The sequence below is a fragment of the Rhinopithecus bieti genome, unplaced genomic scaffold (assembly GCF_001698545.2).
Source record: "Rhinopithecus bieti isolate Rb0 unplaced genomic scaffold, ASM169854v2 scaffold_1304, whole genome shotgun sequence".
Classification (NCBI taxonomy): Eukaryota; Metazoa; Chordata; class Mammalia; order Primates; family Cercopithecidae; genus Rhinopithecus; species Rhinopithecus bieti.
In genome coordinates this window covers 741,173-750,769 of record NW_016803307.1, presented here as the reverse complement: position 1 = coordinate 750,769, position 9,597 = coordinate 741,173, and the positions used below count along the sequence as shown (strand labels likewise).

Genomic DNA, 9,597 nt, shown 5'->3' with positions numbered 1-9,597 from the left:
CGCCTCCCGGGTTCCCGCCATTCTCCCGCCTCAGCCTCCGAGTAGCTGGGACTACAGGCGCCCGCCACCTCGCCCGGCTAGTTTTTTGTATTTTTAGTAGAGACGGGGTTTCACCGTGTTAGCCAGGAGGGTCTCGATCTCCTGACCTCGTGATCCACCCGCCTCGGCCTCCCAAAGTGCTGGGATTACAGGCTTGAGCCACCGCGCCCGGCCTGGGGTTTCCAAGTTTTAATTTTCAAGTTATGGCTGGTTTATACAGCTTCAGGGCTGTTCTGTATTCAGATGATTATAAAGTGATTGGCTTGAAAGGCCAACGTAAGTCTGCAAATATTTATTTCAAATGTTAAAGTCTGTTAACAGCTCAATTCAGGTAACATGTTGTTGCATGATTAAAGAAAGCTGAGTTTCCTTTAACTGTACTTAGAAAGAATACTGTTGAAGTAATAAACAACAATGGCTATTATGCTTTTTTTTTTTGAGGCTTATAGTTTTAGTAATCGCATTAGTAACTGCATTCCAGAGGTCCGGAGCTTAGAAGGACAAAAAAGCTGTAGTAGAGATTGTGAAAAATTACCAGAAATAAAAAAGGAGAAAGAGAGGGAGAGAGAGAGAGAGAGAGAGAGAGAGAGAGAGAGGAAGAAAGGGAGAAGGGAAGGGAAGGCCAACAGCCTGGATTAGGGGTTTGAATTTCTTACTTACTAGTTCATTCATTAAGTCATTCATTCCTTCTTTCAAAGTATTAGTGTGCTGGTGATAATACTTTAAGCAAATAAGTGAACCTCTTAGCCGAAGTTCTGGGAAAAAATAAAAGTTTTTTTTTTTTTTTTTTCCGAGATGGAGTCTTCCTCTGTCACCCAGGCTGCAGTGCAGTGGTGCGATCTCAGCTCACTGCAACCTCCGCCTCCAGGGTTCAAACGATTCTCCTGCCTCAGCCTCCCGAGTAGCTGGGACGACAGGCACCCGCCACCACACCCAGCTAATTTTTGTGTTTTTAGTAGAGACAGAGTTTCATCATGTTGGCCAGGCTGGTCTCGAACTCCTGATCTTGGGTGATCCACCCACCTCAGCCTCCCAAAGTGCTGGGACTACAGGCATGAGCCACTGTGCCCAGCAAGATTTTTTTTTTTAATAAGAAAAACTGGAAAGGATAATAATTCTGTCTGTGTCTCACAGTTATTGAGAGGCTTAAACAACAACATATATGAAAATACTTTGGAAAAACTGTCTAGAGAAGAAAGTTCTCCACAGGTGCTATTAATAAAAGGCACATGCATATTTACTATCTTATTTCTGAAATCACATTTGAGGTATTTTAAACAGCCTTCAGTGGGGGTCTGGCCCAGTAGCTCACAGTGCAACATGAACAACATGTTTATCTTGTGAGAAAGCTAGCAGAGTGTCTTAATACTTTAGCTGAGTGTATGAGGAGACAGTTGGAGCAGAGCAATCTCTCTTTGATTAGTGCACAAAAACTACTAATTTGCATATTTAAGATATGATATTTCATTGTATGGGAAGAAGTTGGGCAGATGATTCATCTGGAAAAGATCAAGGAGGCTGATTCATTTAATTCAAGGCTTATATATGCAAAGCTGTTTTTGAATGTTTGCAGATCTGGATCAAATAATTATGGCATTAATTGAGACGTTAGTATGTGTTTGTCATTGTGTTCAAATTCACAAGCATCCTCTTATTTAATTGTCACTACAACCATTTGAAGTGGACAATAATATCCTCATTTTGCCATTGAAAATAGTAAATTTTGATGACTTAAGCATTTCTTTTTTTTAAGTTTACATATCTAGTAATTGGCTCAGGGCTTTCCTGCAAAGTCAGCTGTTGGCTCTGAGGACACTGGGGTCAGTGACCTGGGGTCAGTGATCTTATCCCCACCCTGTCCCTATTTACTGTAGCATTTGCAGAAGATGCTGTGTTCCTTCTCACCTTCTGTGATGGTGGCATCATCCTGGAGGGGCAGCTCTCCTTCTATTAAGTCAGTCTGTCTCTTGCTTCTCAGTGATGCTCTAGTTCCAGCAGTCAGTGAATACTCTGCAGGGGTTAATGGAGGAGCTGGGAAGTGTAGGGGTTCAATAAAGGGATAGATGCAGAAAAAGGAGTAAAGTAAGGGGACTGGGGAAATATGAATAGATTTAATGGATATTTATTAAGTGCCTACTAGGTATCAGGTACTGTGTGCTAGGTGCTGGGACAAAATAATAAGCAAAAGACAGGATATTTCATATAGAGCTTATAGCCTAGTTGGGTGGGAGGAGACTAGTGTGAAATGAAGAGCCACATAAATGAATGCAGTGTTCCTGGAATGAACCGAGGATCAGGCTGCTTATTCTCACGGCCCAATAACGAGATGCAGATGAACTGGGAAAGAAGAGAGTTTACTTCTGTAACCGGGTACAGGGAGAAGGCCGGGAAAACATCAGCAGACCAACTCAAAGTTACGAAGTTTTGCAGAGCTTATATACGTTCTAAACTTACATCTACGTGTAAGAGTGTATTCATCGAAAAGACATAAGTTCTTAATTTCTTCTAACCTGTAAGTGAAGTCTATGTCCTGAAGACCTTCCTCTAGAGCCTCAGTAAATTTACTTAATCTAGTTGGGTCCAGGTGCCAGAGGTAATTACCCTTATCTTGTCTCCTTGCTAAATCATGGAGGTTTGGGGAGTTCCTTCAGACCCCAGTAAAACTTGTTTAATCCTAAACGGATCCTGTTAAGAATTCCTTCGTTATCTTGTCATGCTTCAAGGCCCAGGAAAAGCTTAGGCAAAACTCTCAGTGGGCTTTTGTTACCTTCCAGCCTCTGTACAAGGACGCTGGCTCTATCACGTTTGGTTGTGGTTTCTTTTTTTTTTTTTTTTTTTTTTTTGAGCGAAGTCTTGATCTGTGGCCCAGGCTGGAGTGCAGTGGCATGATCTTGACTCACTGCAATCTCGGCTCACTGCAACCTCTGCCTTCAGGGTCAAGTGATTCTCCCGCCTCGGCCTCCAGAGTAGCTGGGATTACAGGCACCAGCCACCATGCTCAGTTAATTTTTGTATTTTTGGTAGAGACGGGGGTTTCACCATGTTGACCAGACTGGTCTCGAACTCCTGACCTGCAGTGATCCACCTGCTTCGGCCTCCGAAAGTGCTGGGATTACAAGCATGAGCCACCACGTCCGGCCTTCTATCAACTTTTTTTTTCTTTTTTTTGAGACGGAGTCTCACTCTGTCGCCCAGGCTGGAGTGCAGTGGCCGGATCTCAGCTCACTGCAAGCTGCACCTCCCGGGTTCACGCCATTCTCCTGCCTCAGCCTCCTGAGTAGCTGGGACTACAGGCGCCTGCCACCTCGCCCGGCTAGTTTTTTGTATTTTTTTAGTAGAGACGGGGTTTCACCGTGTTAGCCAGGATGGTCTCGATCTCCTGAGCTCATGATCCGTCTGCCTCGGCCTCCAAAAGTGCTGGGATTACAGGCATGAGCCACTGCGTCTGGCCTGTATTAACTTTTAATATTTAACTTAACAGTCACTGCTGAAACAGTTGTCATGGAGGCCTGCCTTGTCAGCTGTTAGTGAGACCTGGCCTGTTACAGCACAATTTAAAATTGTGATATTTCATGACAGTGAAAGAGGCTATGACAAAGAATAAGGGGAAGAAGATATGGTTTAGATGATGGGGGTGTGTTTTTCAGAAAAGGAAATGGTGTTTAAAATGACATGTTTATAAACTATGTTTGAATATTGAAATACTTGTATATTGATAATTCTAAAATAATACAACTATTTGCCTTTGAAAGTTGTAGTTAATAGTAGGAAATAGGTTTATTTTTATTACTTACGCAGTTTTCTTACCATTTTTAAAAGTAAATTGCAGATGTGAGTGAATACTTCTACATATGCTTTCGTTATAAAATTTAAGGAACTACTATTTGATTATCTTCATATCACTTGGAATAAGCCATGAGAATTACTGATTTTTACAGATAAAATATCTCTTGTTTTGTGAAGGATTTTTCTTATATTTCCCAATTAACTGTTTCTATATATATAATAAAAATTATCTTCTCACCATTCAATGTGTCTGTTTTAATGTTAATATTGTACCAAATGTGGACTACACCTCATTTCTAAAGTTTATGTAACCACATAGTGTTTTATGTCCAATAAGATATTATTTATATACTTGGTTTACAATATACCTAATTTTCATAGATGAAAATGGACATTTTGGCAACCTTTAATGGTGACAAAATGAAACAGTTAGAATCTTCTTTTAGAAAAGTAAAATATGTACTTTCTACCTTTTGGATATGAATTTTCACTTGTTTTCTACTGACAGTTACTTCTCAAATAGTGTACATTATAAATAAAGTTATAATTAGTGGGAAAGAATATTGATCAAAATATTTTATATTCCATCTTTACCTCTGTTCAGAAACTTCATGTAAAATTGTATATGTATATTTCAAAATGTAAAAGTAATGTTTGTAAGGATCTTCACAATTATCAAAGCATTAAATGTAGCATTAATTTTTTATTTACTGAATAACAGGGAAGTTTATTAAATGGTACAAATATCACATTTTCTCTGTTTTGATACTTGTTTGTTACAGTTTATAGTTTATGTTATCTGAATCCAGGATTGTTTTATTTTTTTAAATAGAGATGGGGTCTCCCTATGTTTCCTGGGTTGGTTTCCAACTCATGGCCTCAAGTGATCCTCCTGAATAGTTGGTATTATCAGCATGTATCACACCAACTGGTGTTTTTTAAATTATTATTATTATTATTTTAATTTTATTTTTTAAATTAAAAAAAATTTTTTGAACTAAAAGTAGATCTGCCGTTTGATCCAGCAATCCCACTAGTAGGTACCTACCCAGAGGAAAAGAAATTGTTATATGAGAAAGATACTTGCACATACATGTTTATAGGAGCACAATTTGCAACTGCAAAAAATATAGAACCAGCCCAAATGCCCATCAATCAACGAGTGGATAAAGAAAATGGAATACTACTCAGCCATAAAAAGGAACGAAATAATGGCATTTGCAACAACCTGGATGGAATTGGAGACTTTTATTCTAAGTGAAGTAACTCAGGTATGGAAAACCAGATACCGTGTGTTCTCACTTATAAGTGGGAGCTAAGCAATGAGGACAGAAAGGGGTAAGAACGATATAATGGACTTTGGGGACTTGGAGGAGAGGGTGGGAGGGGGGTGAGGGATAAAAGACTACACAATGGTACTGCTTGGATGATGCGTGCACCAAAATCTCAGAAATCACCACTAAAGAACTTATTAATGTAACCAAACACCTATTCCCCAAAAACCTATTGAAATTTTAAAAAACAATCAAATACAATAAAGTAAAATATATAAAATTAAAAATTTTTTTTTAATAGGGGTGGGATCTCACTATGTTGCCCAGGCTGGTCTCAAATGCCTGGTCTCAAGGGATCCACCAACCTCAGCCTCCCAAAATGTTGGGATTACAGGCGTGAGCCACCATGGCTGGCCAGATGCTGACTGGAGTTTGAATTCAGGATTTCTTTTATGATCATTGTTTATGATTAATTTTAGGAGTAAATTTTTTTTCAAAAAAGTCTTATTTAAATCGATGGCACAACTTACAATCAATGGCATTTTAGAATTAGCATCATATGGCATGATTTATATGTTGTCAGCAGCAAGCCTTGATTTCATCCACCTGGGGTAGAAAATGAAATACCATTAAATTTTAATGTCCAACTTTCCGTGGTTCTTCTCCCCAGGCTGTGATCCCTTGACCTGTCCCTCATCCTCCACTTTCTCACGATTCTCATTAGGTATTTCTGGGAGTCCTGGACAGCATGCCTTACACCAGGTCTATAACCCGCTCCTCTGGAGTCCCGGGAGGTACCTGCTGCTAGCTCTCCCACTTTGTTCCTGGCCACGGCCACTGCACTTCCGGTGGCCTGAAGGAGGATCACGTAAGACATCCCGGGGTCTGCACTGCGTGCAGTCCCCAGAGGCTGTCCCCTCAGCACTGTTTAGTAGTCGGGTTCTCGGTGGCTTCAGTGTAGTCCCCAAGGCTTGCTCTCCTTGGTCCAGGAGTAGCTCTGCTCAAAGCCAAAGGGTTTCCAGGCATCTCAGGGAAGCTTCTGTCACAAACTTACTGCACCCTTTGTTTTTCCAGCCTTCCACACACACACAAGTCTCCATGGAATCACAGGGCAGTTCCAACTCACTCCCCTTTCAACAGGAAAATTGCAACAGCCTCCGTTCTACCCAAAAGGCATCACATCATTTAAAAAAAGAATGAGGCAGGGCAGTCAGTAATGACAATGGCGACCACAATAGCTGTCACTCCCTTTTGATGTTAGGAAACTCAACAGAGAAAATCAGAGCGGTTGAATGAGTTGCTCAAGGTCACAGACCTAAGAAAACCATGCTCAGGATTTGAGCCAAGGACTGCCTGTCTCCAAAGACACTTATGCCATCTCCCATAAAAGGGCTGGATTTTTTCTGTCCCATAGCTGTTTTTACCTCTTGCTGAGCCTATCAGCTGAGGTATGTAGAGTAAGGGGTGGGAAGCATCAACTCCTCCATGTGCAATGGGTTGAAACACCTATTCCACATTACTGCTGTTGTTGCAGCAGGTATAAAGGGGGTGGGGACCTACCAAAAGGCTCCTGAATTTATTTTTCAGCTTTTCGCTTACATTTTTTGTTTCTACTGTACCATTTGATGCATGCACCTAAGTGCCTTTAAAAAGGAGGCTCCAAACAGCTGAGAAAGAAACGTTATACAATTGATATCTTTTTTTTTTTTTTTTTGAGACAGAGGGTTGCTCTGTCGTCGAGGCTGGAGTATAGTGGCACCATCTCGACCCACTGCAACCTCCGTCTCCTGGCCTCAAGTAGTTCTCCTGCCTCAGTCTCCCAAGTAGCTGGGACTACAGGCACCCACCACCACGCCTGGCTAATTTTTGTATTTTTAGTAAAGACGGGGTTTCACCATGTTGGCCAGGCTGGTCTTGAAGTACTGAACTCAGGTAATTTGCCCGCCTCAGCCTCCCAAAGTGTTGGGATTACAGGTGTAAGCCACCGCAACTGGCTTGATGACATCTTTTATGAAATCCTTTTTATGTTTTCAAGTGAATTTGGGTATTTTGTTTTATGTTTTCTAGTGAATTTGGTCAGTTTTCTCCCTTGAAAGAACTAATGCAATGCAATTTATTCATTCAGTCTTTCTTTTCCTTTCTCTTTCCCTCCCTTCCTTCTCTCCGTCTTTCCCCCATTTATCATCTAGGAGACACCTGTATGTGTTTGAAGCAGTTCTAAGTATTGTGGGATACAGAGATGAACACAACTGATACCTGTCCTAGGATATTACATTGTAAATCTTCTTTAGAACAGAAGGCAAATACAGAAAAATTCTAATACCAATTATAAAAGGATGAATACTTAAGCAAATCTGAAAAGTGTGATGTGTTTTGTTTTGTACGTAGATCACTCTCCACTGAGAGAAAAGAGAGCAGGGTACTAGGGAAAGTATCATGAGGAGATGGTATACGGGGTAGATTTGGAAGGATGGGTGAAAAGTTGTTATGCAGAGATGGAGCATGGGCAGAATTTGGGGCAGTAGAACCATCAGAAACTATATGATGGGGTCAATGAAGAATAGGCTATACATGGTGAAATGAATGGAATGCTTACATCCCCCCCAAATTCATATGTTGAAATCCTATCCCTTAAGCTGATGGTATTAGGAGGTGAGGGCATTAGCATGTGATTAGGTCATGAAGGTAAAGCACTCATAATTGGGATGAGTGCCTTTACAGTAGGGACCCCAGAAAGCTAGTTAACCCTTCCATGATGCAAGGACACAGCAAGAAGGCACTCTCTATCACCAGACATGGAATCTGCTGTGCCTTGATCTTGGACTTCCCAGCCTATAGAAATGCCATAAATAAATTTCTGTTGTTTATAAGCTACCCAGGTTATGGTATTTTATTATAATAGCCTGAAATAGACTAAGACACATGGTCAACAATAGACACTTAATTTTGATGGGATGTTAGTTTTTCAAGGTGGGTGAAAAAATAAGCTTAAAAAGGTAGGCCAAGACCAAATTTAGGAGACCTTAAATCCTTAAATGCCAGCCTTTAGACTGACATAGGACTTTTTTTTAGACAGAGTCTCATTCTGTCACCCAGGCTGGAGTGTAGTGCCGTGATCTTGGCTCACTGCAACCTCCGCCTCCCAGGTTCAAGTGATTCTTGTGCCTCAGCCTCCTGAGTAGCTGGGACTACAGGCATGGTGTGCACCACCACACCTGACTCATTTTTCTATTTTTAGTAGAGACAGGGTTTTGCTATGTTAGGCAGGCTGGTCTCCAACTCCTAGACTCAAGTGATCTGCCCACCTTAGCCTCCCAAAGTGTTGGAATTACAGTCATGAGCCACTGCACCTGGCCTGTTTTGTTTTTCCTGTTTGTACTTTCCAGTTTTCCTGTTTGTTGAAGATGGGTCCAATTATACTACTTAGTTTATTTCATACTTTGGCCAGTGTTCTGTGTTAGGCTCTTCATTCTCCATCATTCATTCATTTTTTTCTTTTATTTCCGCCTTTGATTTCCATCCCCACCACCCACCAATGGCAGCAATTCTTGGGCACTTGATATTTATGCTTTTCTTTGTATGTGTTTTTATTACGTAAATACTATTGTATGCATGCTTTAAAAATATTTTTCTGCCAGTCGCGGTGGCTCATGCCCAGCACTTTGGGAGGCTGAGGCAGGCAGATCACCTGAGGTCAGTAGTTCGAGACCAGCCTGGCCAACATGGTGAAACCCTATCTCTACTAAAAACACAAAAATTAGCCAGGAGTGGTGGTGCGCCTGGAGTCCTAGCTACTCAGGAGGGTGAGGCAGGAGAATCGCTTGAACCCAGGAGGCAGATGTTGCAGTGAGCTGAGATCGCACCACTGCCCTCCAGCCTGGGCAACAGAGCAAGAAACTCTGTCTAAAAAAATTATAATAAAAGTAAAATAAAATATTTCTCATTATGGAAAATCTCAAACATAAAAAAAGTAGCATATTATAATGAACTCTCATGTATCTACCTTCCAACTGTAATAATGATAAATTATTGTCAAATCTTGGTTATCTCTATCCCCACCCACCTATTCCTTCCTCTCAGGTTATTTTGAGGAAAATCACAGATATTTTATTATTTCATCTGTAAATATTTTAGTATAATTCTTTAAAAGATATGGGCTTTTTGGAGAGGAAACATAACTTCAATGCTATTATCTTCCTTAAAAAAGGTGGTAAAGACTGGGCACAGTGGCTCATTCCTGTAATCCTAGCATTTTGGGAAGCTGAGGTGGGAAGAGCTCTTGATTCCAGGATTTTGAAACCAGCCTGGGCGAGATGGTGAAACCTCATCTCTATAGAGAATACAGAGAAGTTAGCTAGATGTGGTGGTGTGGGCATGTAGTCCCAGCCACTTGGGAGGCTGAAGTGGGAGGCTTGCTGGAGTTCAGGAGGTCAAGGCTGTAGTGAGCTGAGATAACACCACTGTACTCCAGCCTGGGTGAGAGAGCAAAACTTTGTCT

General features: G+C 41.1%; 1 long non-coding RNA gene across 1 annotated transcript in view; it reads right to left on the bottom strand.

Annotated features, from left to right (window-relative positions):
* Positions 1 to 2,070, bottom strand: part of LOC108530195 (uncharacterized) — an 8,061-nt gene extending 5,991 nt beyond the window's left edge. Inside the window, exon 1 of the long non-coding RNA XR_001885775.1 lies at positions 1,945 to 2,070. This is a non-coding gene — a long non-coding RNA (uncharacterized LOC108530195). The remainder of the gene's footprint in view (positions 1 to 1,944) is intronic.
* Between the last annotated feature and the right edge of the window lie 7,527 nt (positions 2,071 to 9,597).